The sequence below is a fragment of the Dermochelys coriacea genome, chromosome 1 (genome assembly GCF_009764565.3).
Source record: "Dermochelys coriacea isolate rDerCor1 chromosome 1, rDerCor1.pri.v4, whole genome shotgun sequence".
Lineage (NCBI taxonomy): Eukaryota > Metazoa > Chordata > Testudines > Dermochelyidae > Dermochelys > Dermochelys coriacea.
The window spans coordinates 346,422,225-346,439,282 of record NC_050068.2 but is presented as its reverse complement, the minus strand read 5'-3'; the positions used below and the strand labels follow the sequence as shown (position 1 = coordinate 346,439,282).

The window sequence follows — 17,058 nt, the reverse complement described above, 5'->3', positions numbered from 1 at the left end:
TCTTCCCATCTCTGGTTAAAAAAAAAAATTAGAGGGATGGTTTGTTGGCAGTGAAGGTTCAGTCAGTGACCCCCACCACTTTCACACCAGAGAGCATTGCAACCTATGCAGCATCTTCCCTCCCCAAACCCATCTGGGCTTGGGGAAGAAAAGTTCCAGGGAGCAGCCAGCTGCTGAGCCAGGGAAACCTAACCCAGTATAGGAGGCACAAAAGCTGAAGAAGGGACTGTCTGATGCTGATGTCGTCAGACAGGTTCCATGGTGGCCATTCTCTCCCTGGCGCTGATTGGTGGCTTGCTCCAGCCACCTCTCATCCCCCTCTCTCTTCACTTGAGCCTTGCTACCACTGCACTTTGTGCTCCCCTCCCCATGCCCTCCCCTTTCTGTTTAACTAATTCCTCTAACTAAACCCCAAAGATTCTTTTAAATGGCACTAACATGATGCTTGCAAATCATCCCTCTGTTCCTTGTCTGTGCTATCCCTTTCTTCCCTCACTTATTTATCTCATCTATTTAGACTGTAAGCACTTCTACCTCTATTTTATTTCTTCAGTGCCTAGCACAATGGGGTCCTGTTCTCAATTGGCTCCTGCATGTTGTGGTTGCTTACTGACAAGCAAGACCAGTGTTAAGCACTTTATTAAGAATGTAGACTATCTATACCAATAAAGTAACACAACTTCTGCCTACTCTCTAGCTGTAGCCTGTAACTAAACCTGTCCTGTTTGCATTTGTTTTTCTATATGGCTTATAGGAAAAAGCAAATGACTGCAGTGAGAATGTACAGAGATGCTGCACTTCCTGGAGGACCTATAACACTGGTGTTTCTGTAGTGCAAATAAACAATGAAATAATTAAGGTACACTGTAGTGAAGGGTGAATCTGAAAGTCTGGAGTTCAGGTTGAGTTCATAGATTCCAAGGCCAGAAAGGACCGTTATGATTATCAAGCCTGACCACCTGTATAACTTAGGCCAGAGAATCTCCCCCAGTAATTCCCACTTCAAGACCAATTGTGGATATCTAGAAGGCTATTTTTTTTAGAAAGCTGTCCAGTCTTGATTTAAAGACCGCAGATGGAGAGTCTACCACATCCCTTGGTTAACTGTTCCTATAATTACCCTCACTGATGAAAAATGTACATCTCCTCTCAAGTATGAATTTGCCTTGCTTCAACCTCCAGCCATTAGCTCTTGCTGTGCTACAAGTTCTGATGCTTTCCCAGATTTTATCCCAACCTCTTAAATCTGCACATCTGGATTCTAATTGTTGTGTTAAGAATCTTTCTTGTGAGATTCCTACTCTTTCTAGTCCCAACTAGCAATATCTGAGGACAACCACTCTCCAAAAGCTCTGTGGTGCTAATTGGAATGAAGTCGTCTTGTGGTCTTCAGGGAGCACTGGATCTGGCCCAGTATTGCAGCACTTGCTATTCTGATCTTGTAGAAAGTAGCAAGGGTGTATACAAAAGGCCATTAGGCTCCTCAGGAGCTACCAGTGTGACAATTCATCTATCCACTCATGGGTGTTCCTGAAGGTCAGCAGTCCAGTGACAGATACCAGACGGATAGAAAAAGAGCAGCTTGCTGCAGAAACTACTTCTGATTCCTACAAACATGGCTACATAGCAAGGTTTAACTGGCACACTTTTCCAGCAACCAGGCTGGCACAGGCAGCAACAGTGCATGCAGGCAAGCGGTCGATTAGACAAGCAGGTAATATGCCATAAATTCAAGCATACAAACCAAAAAATCAATAGCTGCAGCACAGTGAGCAGCATGTTGGCACTGTAGCTTTCTTGGGGAGGGGAAGGGGAACAGGAATGGGTATAATAAAACCGTCTTTTATTTGCCAACAGAAAAAGCAATAAGTATGTAGCCTTGGGTAACAAACATTTCCTTGATCACTAAATCACATCTTCAGCAGTTGACTGCAGGCAATACAAGCTCAGTAAATTTCAGGACCTTTGGAAAATTGCTGCTTCCTTTGCAGTTTAAAAAAAAAAAATTCAGATGAACAAGGATAATCCCTTTCTGGGTAGTCAGCTGGACTGACCTAAAAGCCAGTGGGACATGATGGGTGAATAAACCTATTATAGCCTCTGAGATTCTTATCGGATGCTTCCTCTAATCCTTACTTGGGCAACATTCACACTGGTCATATATGTGAAATATGGCTAGTGTCCAGGAGCATTTTGTACAGTGCACAAGCACTTAGAATCATAGAATATGCACAAGCACTTAGAATCATAGAATATCAGGGTTGGAAGGGACCTCAGGAGGAGGTCATCTAGTCGAACCCCCCGCTCAAAGCAGGACCAATCCCCAACTAAATCATCCCAGCCAGGGCTTTGTCAAGCCTGACCATAAAAACTTCTAAGGAAGGAGATTCCACCACCTCCCTAGGTAACGCATTCCAGTGCTTCACCACTCTCCTAGTGAAAGTTTTTCCTAATATCCAACCTAAACCTCCCCCATTGCAACTTGAGACCATTACTCCTTGTTCTGTCATCTGCTACCATCGAGAACAGTCTAGATCCATCCTCTTTGGAACCTCCTTTCAGGTAGTTGAAAGCAGCTATCAAATCCCCCCTCATTCTTCTCTTCTGCAAACTAAACAATCCCAGTTCCCTCAGCCTCTCCTCATAAGTCATGTGTTCCAGTCCCCTAATCATTTTTGTTGCCCTCCGCTGGACTCTTTCCAATTTTTCCACTTCCTTCTTGTAGTGTGGGGCCCAAAACTGGACACAGTACTCCAGATGAGGCCTCACCAATGTCAAATAGAGGGGAACAATCATATCCCTCGATCTGCTAGCAATGCCCCTACTTATACAGCCCAAAATGCCTTTGGCCTTCTTGGCAACAAGGGCACACTGTTGATTCATATCCAGCTTCTCGTCCATTGTAACCCCTAGGTCCTTTTCTGCAGAACTGCTGCCTAGCCATTTGGTCCCTAGTCTGTAGCAGTACATGGGATTCTTCCATCCTAAGTGCAGGACTCTGCACTTATCCTTGTTGAACCTCATCAGATTTCTTTTGGCCCAATCCTCTAATTTGTCTAGGGTCCTCTGTATCCTATCCCTATCCTCCAGTGTATCTACCTCTCCCCCCAGTTTAGTGTCATCAGCAAACTTGCTGAGGGTGCAATCCACACCATCCTCCAGATCATTTATGAAGATATTGAACAAAACCAGCCCCAGGACCAACCCTTGGGCACTCCACTTCATACCGGCTGCCAACTAGACATGGAGCCACCTGTTGAGCCCGACAATCTAGCCAACTTTCTATCCACCTTATAGTCCATTCATCCAGCCCATACTTCTTTAACTTGCTGGCAAGAATACTGTGGTCTCATTCCTTGGCTGTAAGAACTTGTAGAATCTGAATCTACCATTCACACCCCTTAAATCAGGTGAAATTGAAATAGGATTGCTGTCAACATCTCTGCCAGAAAGTCTTACTGGTACTGGTCTGGGGTTCCCTGTCAGACATGTGTGATGGTTCTGCCCACAGCCGACAAGAAGGCTGGTTCAGTGTTTAGGGGACTAGCTTGAGACTTGGGAGACCTGGATTCAATTCTCTGCTGTCACCAGCTTCCTATATGATGCTGGGCAAGTCACTTAGTCCATGGGAATTAGACACCTAAACCCTGAGGAATTGGACCACAGTTCCCCATCTTACAGATGGGGTTATAGTACTTCCAAACCTTGCACTGGAGATTGAGACCCCATGGTAATGGGGGCCAGTTAAATATTTGAGATATAAAGCCAGCAGATCTCCTTCCTGGGGAATGAATCTAAGAAGCTGGACCAGCAGAATGACCATACATGGCATCCTTCACAGCCCCCAGAGTACAGTATGTCAGACAGATGGAAAGGGAGGAGAGAGGTGTAGTCAAAGCACACTACACTAACTTTTCTGGGGTGCTGCAACAGTGGGAGCAGTCCTTGCTCTGACTCACCACCCAGCATCCAGGCAGTGTAATGTCAACATGCAGAGTGCAATGCAAGGAACAGGGACCAACAGTTCTAGTAAACAGAAAAAGAAGGTGCATATCCCCAGATATTTACTCACTCATTCTTCACAACTTCTCTAACTGTTTTTTGTTTTGGTTTTTTTAGAGGGTTTTGCTCCCTGGTAGAAAGTGTCAGCCTTGGTAGCCACCATAAGTAAATATGAAACAAACAGATCGGGATGCTGCATCTAAACTTCCAGTGTTCCAAGCACAAGTAAGTATCGGAGGAGAACCAGTGTAATTCAGGTGAAGAAAGTGGGTTGTGGAAATCCTTGACTAGAAAAGCCTCATTGGAGCCCAGAAAAAAGGACAGCATTTCAGAGCAATTCCTTTCATGCATTTGGAGTTGAATACCAAGAAACATCTATCCAAATACAAAGAAAATGACCTATTATATGCTGAAAGCTGAGCACTGAATAATTTTTTATATTAATATATTTAAATATTTTTAAATATATTTATAGCCAAGAAGTCTATTTCAGACTGGATCTGCTTGGAAAACAATCATACAAAGGAGGTTTCTGAAACCAATGTCTGGACAGGACATTACACAGCACCTTTAATTCTGGAGGATCTCAAGGCAACTTATGGGTTAACATTCACTTCCCTGGGAAAATCCTACAAGAGGGAGAGAGAGGTGCTTGAGAAATCTCTCCTAGGTTCATCTTCTGGCATTCAATTACCACAAAGGGGTTCAGTAGGGACAGTGTTGGACTCCATAAAGCTAGAGATATATGGGGAAAATCCACTTCCAACTCAGCTGGATCTGAACTCCCACCCTCCTCTGACACACTTCCTTCCTTCTCCTTGTCCATGCTCCTGATCCACACAGATGTGCAGAGAACCAACCCCTTTGCACTTTGTCTTAACCATGCCCCCTCAGCATAGCTCACTCAGTAGCTGTTCTGCTGGCACTAGCCTCCATTATCTTTCATGTTCCTCTTGGAGATGGCAGAAGTTAATGAAGGGGAGATAATGCTGCTAGCACAATTATTCTTGACTGGATTTCCATGGGGAGTCTGCCAGGTTTTTAGGGGAGCATGCCACAGACTGGTTGCTTCTTGCTCATGCCCCAACATGGCAAATATCCCATCTTGTTGGCATAGGGATGAGTCATCTGAAGGTTCAGGGCAAAGGGGAGCATTCCAGAGAGCTGCAACACCTCATTTGGTTTTTGGGGTAGGGCAGAGGAAGCTTATGCACTTTGCTCCCCTCTGTGCCGTACAACATCGTCTATGTGGCTGAAAGTGTCAGTGAATTGCAGCTACTTCTGAGATGGTGGGAAATAGCCAATATACAACATGCTTCACCTGTGGAGAATGGGATATTATTAACCAGGTACCCCTTCTCTTAAAGGAAGTGCTAAGAGTCTAATGTCCACACAGAGCAGACAGGATTTTGAAGTCTTATGCATGTCTACCAGCTTCAAGCAGGTTTCACCAAACCCCTGGCATAACTCTGAGCAGGATTTAGCCAATAGCCACTATTGAAATCTTAGCTCGTTTCATCTGGGGGATCTCTCCTTTATTTTCATTTCCTTTCTTCTATTCATTCCAATTCTATTGGAAAACTTAAACCATTTGAAACACCATCACAAAGATAAACAAATGGATTGCTACTTTCTAAATATACATTGCTGCACAGATGGCACAATCCATTGTCAAATGTACTACAAAAAAATGCACATGGAGGTCAGAATCCTTTGAAGGACTAATCTGGCAATTAAACTAGTCTATTTTTAGGGGGTGATCTGGGTACTTTTGAGACCAAATAAAAGAATATGAATATGTTATCAGCAATAACAAATCCAGGCACTGTCCTGCCTTCAGGAGTGCACTGTGGAAAGCCAGAAGAACAGATAGGAGTTATGGGGTGCAACATCTGAATGCTTAAGGTGACATACATGTGATCAGGGGACAGATTTTCAGAACATGTAAACCAGCCTAGTTCCACTGAACTCAACACACATTCTCTCAGGAGTTAGTAAATATTAAGGCAATGAAACTTCGTATTTCTTTCCTGGTTTTTAGTAGCAATAAGTTGATGTCAAGCAACACCCTTTGGAACTGCCTCTTACTATTGCTATCTCTGTGACTTAGTGGGAGAATTGTTCAGTGCTGTACAGGAAACATCAGTTCATTTGTTAGCTCAGAGCCTGAGCCGGCTTCTATTCAAGTTACTGGTCAAATAGCAATGGAAGCAGGATTAGGGTCTGTCAATCCCCAGGGAAGGAGGGCAGGCTGTAGAGTCAGGGTTTCTCAAGAAAATGAGTGTGTGTCTCTCTCTCTCTCTCGAGGTGGGGTTTACATGGTTGGCTTTGGAGACCAGGTTTCACCTGGGAAGTGACTGGTGAGCTTCATCCATAGTCCTGGTGCTCTATGGTTGTCAGTAAGCAGAAGCAGAGCGGATGAGTTTTGAAGGGAATCCTATCAAGCTCTCCTCAAATGGCTGTCCCCAAGGTATTCCTAGGGCATGGAAGAAGCTTAAATTGTCCAGCACCAGCTGGTTTGCATCACTGAAACATTTGCAGACCAGCCATTTTGGATGCTGAAGCAAGAGGCTAGTGGATAATAAATAGGGTTGTCAAGCAATTTAAAAAAAATCATGCTGTTAAACAATCAAATACCCTTTAAATATTTTTGCATGTTTTCTAAATTTTCAAATTTTCAATTACAACACAATACAAAAGTGTACAGTGCTCACTTTATCATTTTTGATTACAAATATTTGCATTGAAAAAACAAATTTTTCAATTCACCTAATACAAATGCTGTAGTGCAATCGCTTGATCATAAAAGTTGAACTTACAAATGTAGAATTATGTGCAAAACCCCCTGCCTTCAAAAATAAAGCAAGGTAAAAATTTTAGAGCCTACAAGTACACTCAGTCCTCCTTCTGCAGCCAATCACTAAGAGAAACAAGTTTGTTTACATTAGAAGATAATGCTGCCTACTTCTCACTTCCAGGTGACGCTGTAAACAAGAACAGGCATTTGCATGTTACTCTTGTAGCTGACATCACAAGATATTTATATGCCAGAGGCACTAAAGATTCATGTGTCTCTTCATGCTTCAGCCACCATTCCAGAGGACAAGCTTCTATGCTGATGATGGCTTCTGCTTGATAACAATCCAAAGCAGAGCAGACGATGCATGTTCATTTTCATCTGAATCGGATGCGACCAGCAGAAGGTTTTTTCTTTTTGATAATTTGGGTTCTGTAGTTTCCACATCGGCATGTTGCTCTTTTACAACTTCTGAAAGCATGCTCCACACCTCAGCCTTCTCACATTTTGGAAGGCACTTCAGATTCTTAAATCTTGGGTCAAGTGCTCTCGCTATCTTCTTTGCGTTTTGTCAAATTTGCAGTTAAAGTGATCTTTAAAAAGAACATGCTGGATCATCCATCCAAGACTTGTATAACATTAAATATACGGCAGAATGCACATAAAACAGAGCAGGAGAGACAATTCTCCCCCAAAGAATTCAGTCACAAATTTAATGGTTTGTTTAACGAGTGGCATCAGTATGGAAGCATGTCCTCTGGAACGATGGCCAAAGCATGAAGAGGCATATGAATCTTTAGCATATCTGGTATGTAAGTATCATGTGACATCGCCTATGACAATGCCTTGCGAATGCCTGTTCTCACTTTCAGGTTACATTAAGAAGTGGGCAACGTTATCTCCCGTAAACGTTTCTCTTGGCAATTGGCTGAACAAGAAGTAGGACTGAGTGTACTTGTAGGCTCTAAAGTTTTACATTTTGTTTTTGAGTGCAGTGTTATAACCAAAAAAGCTACTATTTGTAAGTTGCACTTTCATGATGAAGAGATTGTACTATACTTGTATGAGATGAATTGAAAAATACTACTCATTTTCACAGTGCAAATATTTGCTATAAAATATAAAGTGAGCACTGTACACTTTGTATTTTGTGTTGTAATTGAAAGATATTTGAAAATGTAGAAAAATATCCAAAACTATTTTTGTTTGTATTCTATTTAACAGAGCAATTAATCACAATTGATTTTTTTGAGTTGCTCACCTGAGTTAATTGCCAATAATTGACAACCCTAATAATGTTTCCCTAGAGCATCTCTTCTGGCCAGACCCACTCTGAAGGGCCAAATATGAAGGGAACCTAGAAGATAAAGTTTCAGGTTAGAAGGAAATACTAGATCCTGGTCACTATCAGGTAGTGAAGGTGATCTCTAATATCAGATCCTTCATGCCTCCTGCCCTGGCTGCCCATTCAAGAGGGATGCTGGCATAGGTCTGGCCCTATTGACAGTAATAAATCACAAGAGCCCAGTGCTGGCCAGATGGTTGCAATCAGCTGTTGTTTACACCAAGAATCCAGAGAACAGGTCAATCAATCCCCTTGACTCTAATATAGTCTGTCAAAAAATAATCAATTTACATGGCTGGGATGGTTGACCACTTAGCCCTGTTTGTTGATCCAAAACATATTAGCTCAATAACTTTAAAGTCGGTGTAGACAGTCACTGACCCAACCACTTAGCTCCATATCACTGACACTGGTATCTGGGGCTTAAAAGCAAGGATGTTTGCTGGGAAGGTAAGAGAAAGAGCAAGCAACCTGGAAAGGGTGATCCAAAACATCAGCTCAGGTTTAGATCCTGATAATTAAAACTTTTGGTGTAAAAAGAGGTGGTGAAAGAAGATGATACCAGAGCAATTAACTGTCCAGGATGTGGGCAGTCAGACCTAGTAGTTACAGTAAGAGTTGATAGCCAGGAGTCAGAGCTGAGTTATGGGGCATGAGGCAAGGCTGGGACAGAGGCAGGAATAGGGCTGGGAAAAAGCAGGCACAGGACCTATCACCTCCATGGGCAAGTGCTTTGAGCAGCCACCAAATTGCCATTGGGCTTAAGAGTTCCCACAAATCAGTCAGTGTAGCCAGTCAGACAGCTTACTACTAGCCAGCTGCACTTGTTAGGTCACTTGGAGACTGGCTCTAATGCACACCCTGCTTCAGGACAGGGACCCAGGAGTACAACAGAAAGGACTCTTTGAAAGGCCTGATCCTGCACCACTGAAGTGAATGGAAACTTTGCCATTGACCAAGCCTGAAGTCAGGCATAAAGTCCTCCCATCTGCTTCATTGGACTTATCCCAAAAACCAAATGATGATACTTCCCAGAAAATACAAGCCCCTAGACACAAGCCTATTCATAGAGGTGACCCAGATCATCTTTTCTCTCCAACCATTCAAAAAGCAATCGGCATAAAGGCCATTAATAGAGTTGGTGCCAAGAGGTAATTCAAGACGGTAATTGCTCAGTTTTTACAGAGCTGGAAATGAAATAAAAATAAAATCAAGTAACGAAGGATTTCGGCAGAAAGATTCCCCTGGTGCACGCAGTTTAGCTAAGGACCTGTCTTTTTCAGAAATATGTTTCTTGTACTTATTACATCGCTGCCTTGCTGGGACATCTCTCCTGAGCCTTCAGAGTTGTGATGGGCTTCACTAAATGTGAATATTCTTTCTTTGCATACTGAGGTACTGTGTCAGAGTGACACATCCAGTATATCCGCCTCAGCAGTAACAACAATGGCATCTACAAAGTGCACAAGCAAATCTCCATCTATGTTACTGTCTTCCCGACTGCTGGTTCTCTCAGCCCAGCCTGATGGTTTACACCAAAATAGTTGCCCTATTTTTTTTTCTTCGCCTTCAAAGGACTGAAAACCCTGATTTGATTTAATCTCATCTCACTAAGATGCACTCACCTTCTGGGCTACATGGTGACTGCTGGGTTTTCTTGTCTTCACCTTGACACCGAACTGGTGAAACTGCAAGCTTTGTTAAAACCAGTAGAACCTACATGCAAAGTGCCCTGGGCTTTTCCTAGCCGCCTCCTGAGGGGCTAGAGCAGGGGTTCTCAACTAAGGTGACAAGATGTCCCTATTTTATAGGGACAGTCCTGATATTTGGGGCTTTTTCTTCTATAGGCACCTATTACCCCCATTCTGATTTTTCACACTTGCTGTCTGGTCACCCAATTCTCAACCAATTTACCATTGTGGGCTGCATATGCAGCTCTGTGTAGTATGTGGGCTGCATCCACACTATATACACACTACCTGTATGGCCCTGAGGATGTCATATGGGCTGCAGCTAGGTGCTGATTGGGCCATAGGCCGCACGCTGAGAACCGGTGGGCTAGAGGCATGCTGTGTCTCAACATCAGCAAAAGTCAGCCTACGTGTGTAGCATGGTCCCGTGAATGAGGGCTAGACAAGGACTTGAGATAGCTGGGTTCTATCCTCACTTTGCTACTGACTGCCTGCATGACTTTGGACAAGAAACTTCACCTCTGTTTCCCCTCCCATCCTTTGTCTCGCTTGTCTATTTAGATCTTTAGGGCAGGAATTGTCCTTACTGTGTGTCTGTGCAGCACCTAGCACAATCAGGTGCTGATCTCCACTGAGGACTCTAGGGGTCTTCAGAGCTCAAGCTTATTTTTGTAGGAGTAGCAGAGAAGGTAATCTATATCGCCACACCACAGATCTCTCTGCCAGCATTCGTCATCTGTGAGACAGGCACTCATACAACCCGGTGGGAGGCCAGACAGGTTGATAGATTAACCTATTCAGGGTCTGCATGGTCACAAGATTGCACTTTAAAGGCCAAAATGGTCAGTTGTTCTATATACCTTGATGACATGCCACATCTCCATTACATTCTCTACCATCCACCCCAAGCTCATCCTAGACATTAAAGCAGTGGTGGGCAACCTGCAGCCCACGGGCTGGCTGCTGCTTCCCACAGCTCCCATTGACAGGGAACAGAGAATCACGGCCAAGCTGCTCCCCAAATACCGCAGGGTTTATACCTTTCTTATTTAGATTATGAGCAGTTTGGGGCAAGGTCCATCTTTTTATTCTGTCACCTGGGCTTAGCACAGATCAGTCCTGGTCCAGGACTGGGACTCTTATGCTCTACAACATAATAATAATGCAGGATTTAGACTTTTCTGCCTGGTCTCCCCCTCTCTCTCTAAAAAAAAGTCCTGCTTCTGAATTCAAATACCATACCTTATTGGGGACTGTTATCTTGATGAGGTCAGTAGGGGAGGAGGCGCTAATGTGGCAAATGCTGATACTATTTTCCTATAATATCCAGTAAGCCCCAAAAGGATCCAAACCTGGCTTATCCTGAGTGACTTTTAGCAACCTGAGAGAGCTTACACTGTGTCAACCAGAGGTCTGAATTTCTCCTCCTCTAGCATGTAGCATGATGTGAACTCCCATTGTCTTTGTACAGCTGTTCTTGGGTGTGGCAGGTCCAGTTGATTCTCATGCACAAACAACCTCAGCAAGTCCAGGTGGATCCCTTAATTTAAGGATGCAGAATGTAAACCCTTCAGGGCAGAAATTGTCTTTCTGTTCTGTGTTTGTATCATGCCTAGCCCAACAGGGTCAGGGCTGGTAGGTGCTACAGTCTGTAATGAATTCCAGCTACCCATCTTATCCACTGTCAAAACAGTCACAGTCCTATCCCAGTGGGACTAAGTAGGTTGCTTCTCCACATCTGCTATTAGGATGTCACTGCATTCTTCTGCTCTTCCAACTGTTTTAATGCAGGGATATGGTGTAAATATGCCTAGGGAATTACTGACTAGGTGGTAGTACTGATGAAAAGGATCTGGGGTTATAATGGATCACAAACTGCATATGAGTCTGTGATGCAGTTGCAAAAAAGGCTAATATTCTGGGCTGTATTAACAGGACTGTCATATATAAGACCCAGGAGATAATTGTCACGCTCTGTTCAACACTAGCAAGGCCTCAGCTGGAGTACTGTGTCCAGTTCTGGGTGCCAGCTTTTAGGAGAGATGGACAAATTGGAATCCCGAGGGAAGCAACAAAAATGATAAAAGGTTTAGAAGACCTGACCTACAAGGAAAGGTTTAAAAAAAACAAAACGGGGCATGGTTGAGAAATGAAGACTGAGTGGGACCGGACAACAGTCTTCAAATATGTCAAGGGCTGTTATAAAGAGGACAGTGATCAATCGTTCAGGAGGTAGGACAAGTAGAATAGGCTTAATCTGCACCAAGGGAGAGTTAGGTTAGATATTAGAAAAACTTTCTAACTCTAAGGGTAGTTAAGTTCTGGAACAGGCTTCCAAGGAAGGTTGTGGAATCCCCATCTTGGGAGATTTTTAAGGACAGGTTGGACAAATACCTATCGGGGATGGTCTAAATTTACTTGGGTCTGCCTCAACACAGGACTTGATGACTTCTTGCAGTCCCTTCCAGCCCTGCCTTTCTATGAGTCTATGCACTCCAGCCATAGCACCATTCCAGCTAGCTCCTGGCTGGTGCAATAAATCGCCACCTACAGGGATCTGGTTGTACCTAGAGCCCAGAGTCCAACAAAACCTTTGGGATACAGCTTGCTCCACCTGTCCTGCAAATATGTACAGCCTATTACCAGGACCCCACTCCTGCAGAGAGCCTTTCTGAATCAGCCTTTGTTGACTCCTTCATTGCATTGCAAGGCTAAGCTTTGCTGCATAGTAAATAGTCTTTTTCCCTGATAGTAGCCACTTCCTCCCGAGAGAGAAATCATTTAATACCCTGACCAGGTCCAGCTGGACTATTTTCTATTTCTCTGTGACTCCCTCTTAACCCCTTTCCTGCCATGTTGCATGGAGAGATCTATAGTCTCCATCACAGAAAGAGAAAAGGTGCATTTGGGTTTGTCACCTCTGGTGCTAGCCTCACAGCATTCTTTGCATCAGCTACCTAATCGTAGGTTTTTACTCATTGCTCTCATTAAATTTGATTGTAGTGTAGGGGGGGTTTAAGACCTCCTAAAGAATCCTTTGTTAGACCATTCTGGCATACTGTGATGGGGCCACTCACCTCCTAAGTGCTTTTTAGTGGCTGAAAGTGGTACTGAAATCTCTTTTCCCCACTCCTGGCATCCCCTGTAGGTTAACCTTGCTAGGCAGGCTCAGCCCTCAAGCCAAGGCACATAGTCAAAAATGGATGAACCCCTTCCCCAGTAGCGGAGAGTTCAACAAACTGTCAGCCTTCACAAAGGTCTTCAGCCCCATCTTTGTAACAAGCAGGTTTCTAAACAAGACTTTTCTTCTCAGGGCTTAGGCCACTTTCCCAGTGGCCAGTGGGGAAACCAGGGCCCACCCACTACTGCAGGTCCCAACCCATGGATCCTATAAACAGCAGCTATATACCAATTTTGCTGCTGCTGCTGCTGCTGCTCCTCCCTGGGCCTTTTCCACTGTAGCTCATTTCTCTTCACTCTTTTTTCTCAGGGCTGAAGTTCTCACATCCTCTTCCTGCTTGCTGAATGCCATTACCACCAGAACCCATCTTCTGGTTCTCTCTTGAGCTCCTGTGACCAGGAAGGAGCCCCCTCTCTTGCTCCTCTAGTATAGCCAGAAACTGACCTGCTCAGCTCCTGCAACTCCCTTTATCTGAGCCTGCTGAGTACTGATTGGCTGCTTCTATGCAGCCTCTCTAGGCAGGCCTGGAGGACCCACCTTTGCAGCTCCTTTCCTGGGGCAGGGTGTGGTATGACCTTTGGACCTCCAGCAGGGGCCCACGAAGGTCTGGTACACCTTGTCACACATACTCAGAAGCTTATTCAGATCTGTTAGACATCTGCCAGTTCCATATTCAAAGGTTATGACATATATGTTTGCTCAACAGGGTGCTTCAGCAGGGGAATACTAGACTCAGATCCAGGGCAAGGTTGTACAATGCAGGATCAATATTGGCTTTTAATGAGATTTGATGGCTTTAACAGACCAGTGAATGTGGACAGTTATGTTAAAATGTCAACAAAAGCCTGTTAGACAAAGTTCTGAATCATGCTTGAATGTGAGGCACAGAAAGATATGATGGGTTAAATTCAACTTTGGCGTAACCAGGAAATACCTTTGGATAAATCTGCCCATATGTGCATCAGCCATAAGCACTGCTCTGCATTATACTCAGCACTGTCTGCCTGTTGTCTCACACGTCAAGGCATAAAGAGATAAGGCTTCAGGCTCAGGAAAGACCTTTCCTCCATGTACTTAATTTTCAGATGATCCACATTTATCCATACTTTTCAAACTTGGGACACTAAAGTGAAATATGAAAAGGAGTACTTGTGGCACCTTAGAGACTAACAAATTTATTAGAGCATAAGCTTTCGTGAGCTACAGCTCACTTCATCGGATGCATTTGGTGGAAAAAACAGAGGAGAGATTTATATACACACACACAGAGAACATGAAACAATGGGTTTATCATACACACTGTAAGGAGAGTGATCACTTAAGATAAGCCATCACCAACAGCAGGGGGGGGAAGGAGGAAAACCTTTCATGGTGACAAGCAGGTAGGCTAATTCCAGCAGTTAACAAGAATATCAGAGGAACAGTGGGGGGTGGGGTGGGAGGGAGAAATACCATGGGGAAATAGTTTTACTTTGTGTAATGACTCATCCATTCCCAGTCTCTATTCAAGCCTAAATTAATTGTATCCAGTTTGCAAATTAATTCCAATTCAGCAGTCTCTCGTTGGAGTCTGTTTTTGAAGTTTTTTTGTTGAAGTATAGCCACTCTTAGGTCTGTGATCGAGTGACCAGAGAGATTGAAGTGTTCTCCAACTGGTTTTTGAATGTTATAATTCTTGACGTCTGATTTGTGTCCATTCATTCTTTTACGTAGACACTGTCCAGTTTGGCCAATGTACATGGCAGAGGGGCATTGCTGGCACATGATGGCATATATCACATTGGTAGATGCACAGGTGAACGAGCCTCTGATGGTGTGGCTGATGTGATTAGGCCCTATGATGGTATCCCCTGAATAGATATGTGGACAGAGTTGGCAACGGGCTTTGTTGCAAGGATAGGTTCCTGGGTTAGTGGTTCTGTTGTGTGGTGTGTGGTTGCTGGTGAGTATTTGCTTCAGATTGGGGGGCTGTCTGTAAGCAAGGACTGGTCTGTCTCCCAAGATCTGAGAGAGCGATGGCTCGTCCTTCAGGATAGGTTGTAGATCCTTGATGATGCGTTGGAGGGGTTTTAGTTGGGGGCTGAAGGTGATGGCTAGTGGCGTTCTGTTGTTTTCTTTGTTGGGCCTGTCCTGTAGTAGGTGACTTCTGGGTACTCTTCTGGCTCTGTCAATCTGTTTCTTCACTTCAGCAGGTGGGTACTGTAGTTGTAGGAATGCATGATAGAGATCTTGTAGGTGTTTGTCTCTGTCTGAGGGGTTGGAGCAAATGCGGTTATATCGTAGCGCTTGGCTGTAGACAATGGATCGAGTGGTATGATCTGGATGAAAGCTAGAGGCATGTAGGTAGGAATAGCGGTCAGTAGGTTTCCGATATAGGGTGGTGTTTATGTGACCATCGCTTATTAGCACCGTAGTGTCCAGGAAGTGGATCTCTTGTGTGGACTGGTCCAGGCTGAGGTTGATGGTGGGATGGAAATTGCACAGTGCCATCCACAGCCTCAGAAACAACTCTGACATCATAATCAAAAAGGCTGACAAAGGAGGTGCTGTCGTCATCATGAATAGGTCAGAGTATGAACAAGAGGCTACTAGGCAGCTCTCCAACACCACTTTCTACAAGCCATTACCCTCTGATCCCACTGAGAGTTACCAAAAGAAACTACAGCATTTGCTCAAGAAACTCCCTGAAAAAGCACAAGAACAAATCCGCACAGACACACCCCTGGAGCCAGGACCTGGGGTATTCTATCTGCTACCCAAGATCCATAAACCTGGAAATCCTGGACGCCCCATCATCTCAGGCATTGGCACCCTGACAGCAGGATTGTCTGGCTATGTAGACTCCCTCCTCAGGCCCTTCGTTACCAGCACTCCCAGCTATCTTCGAGACACCACCGATTTCCTGAGGAAACTACAGTCCATTGGTGATCTTCCTAAAAACACCATCCTAGCCGCTATGGATGTAGAAGCCCTCTACACCAACATTCCACACAAAGATGGACTACAAGCCGTCAGGAACAGTATCCCCGATACTGTCACGGCTAACCTGGTGGCAGAACTTTGTGACTTTGTCCTGACCCATAACTATTTCACATTTGGTGACAATGTATACCTTCAAATCAGCGGCACTGCGATGGGTACCCGCATGGCCCCACAGTATGCCAACATTTTTATGGCTGACTTAGAACAACGCTTCCTCAGCTCTCGTTCCCTAATGCCCCTACTCTACTTGCACTACATTGATGACATCTTCATCATCTGGACCCAGCTCCCAGGTCAGCTCCCAGACTGCTGTGCTGGGCAACACAAAATGGGGAAGAGATGGCCAGCCCTCTGTAGAGATAGAGGTGGTTAGGGACTATTTAGAAAAGCTGGACGTGCACAAGTCCATGGGGCCGGACGAATTGCATCCGAGAGTGCTGAAGGAATTGGCGGCTGTGATTGCAGAGCCCTTGGCCATTATCTTTGAAAACTCGTGGCGAACGGGGGAAGTCCCGGATGACTGGAAAAAGGCTAATGTAGTGCCCATCTTTAAAAAAGGGAAGAAGGAGGATCCTGGGAACTACAGGCCAGTCAGCCTCACCTCAGTCCCTGGAAAAATCATGGAGCAGGTCCTCAAAGAATCAATCCTGAAGCACTTAGAGGAGAGGAAAGTGATCAGGAACAGTCAGCATGGATTCACCAAGGGAAGGTCATGCCTGACTAATCTAATCGCCTTTTATGATGAGATTACTGGTTCTGTGGATGAAGGGAAAACAGTGGATGTATTGTTTCTTGACTTTAGCAAAGCTTTTGACACGGTCTCCCACAGCATTCTTGTCAGCAAGTTAAGGAAGTATGGGCTGGATGAATGCACTATAAGGTGGGTAGAAAGCTGGCTAGATTGTCGGGCTCAACGGGTAGTGATCAATGGCTCCATGTCTAGTTGGCAGCCGGTGTCAAGTGGAGTGCCCCAGGGGTCGGTCCTGGGGCCCGTTTTGTTCAATATCTTCATAAATGATCTGGAGGATGGTGTGGATTGCACTCTCAGCAAATTTGCGGA

The 17,058-nt window shown here is 44.6% G+C and overlaps 1 long non-coding RNA gene across 1 annotated transcript; it reads right to left on the bottom strand.

The window, feature by feature from the left end:
* Window positions 1–4,513: 4,513 nt before the first annotated feature.
* On the bottom strand, window positions 4,514–13,426 carry LOC119849808. The gene is made up of 3 exons (XR_005290596.1): window positions 13,245–13,426; window positions 8,061–8,156; window positions 4,514–5,323 (listed from the first exon to the last, which is right to left on the bottom strand). It is a non-coding gene; the product is annotated as an uncharacterized LOC119849808 (long non-coding RNA).
* Window positions 13,427–17,058: the final 3,632 nt, after the last annotated feature.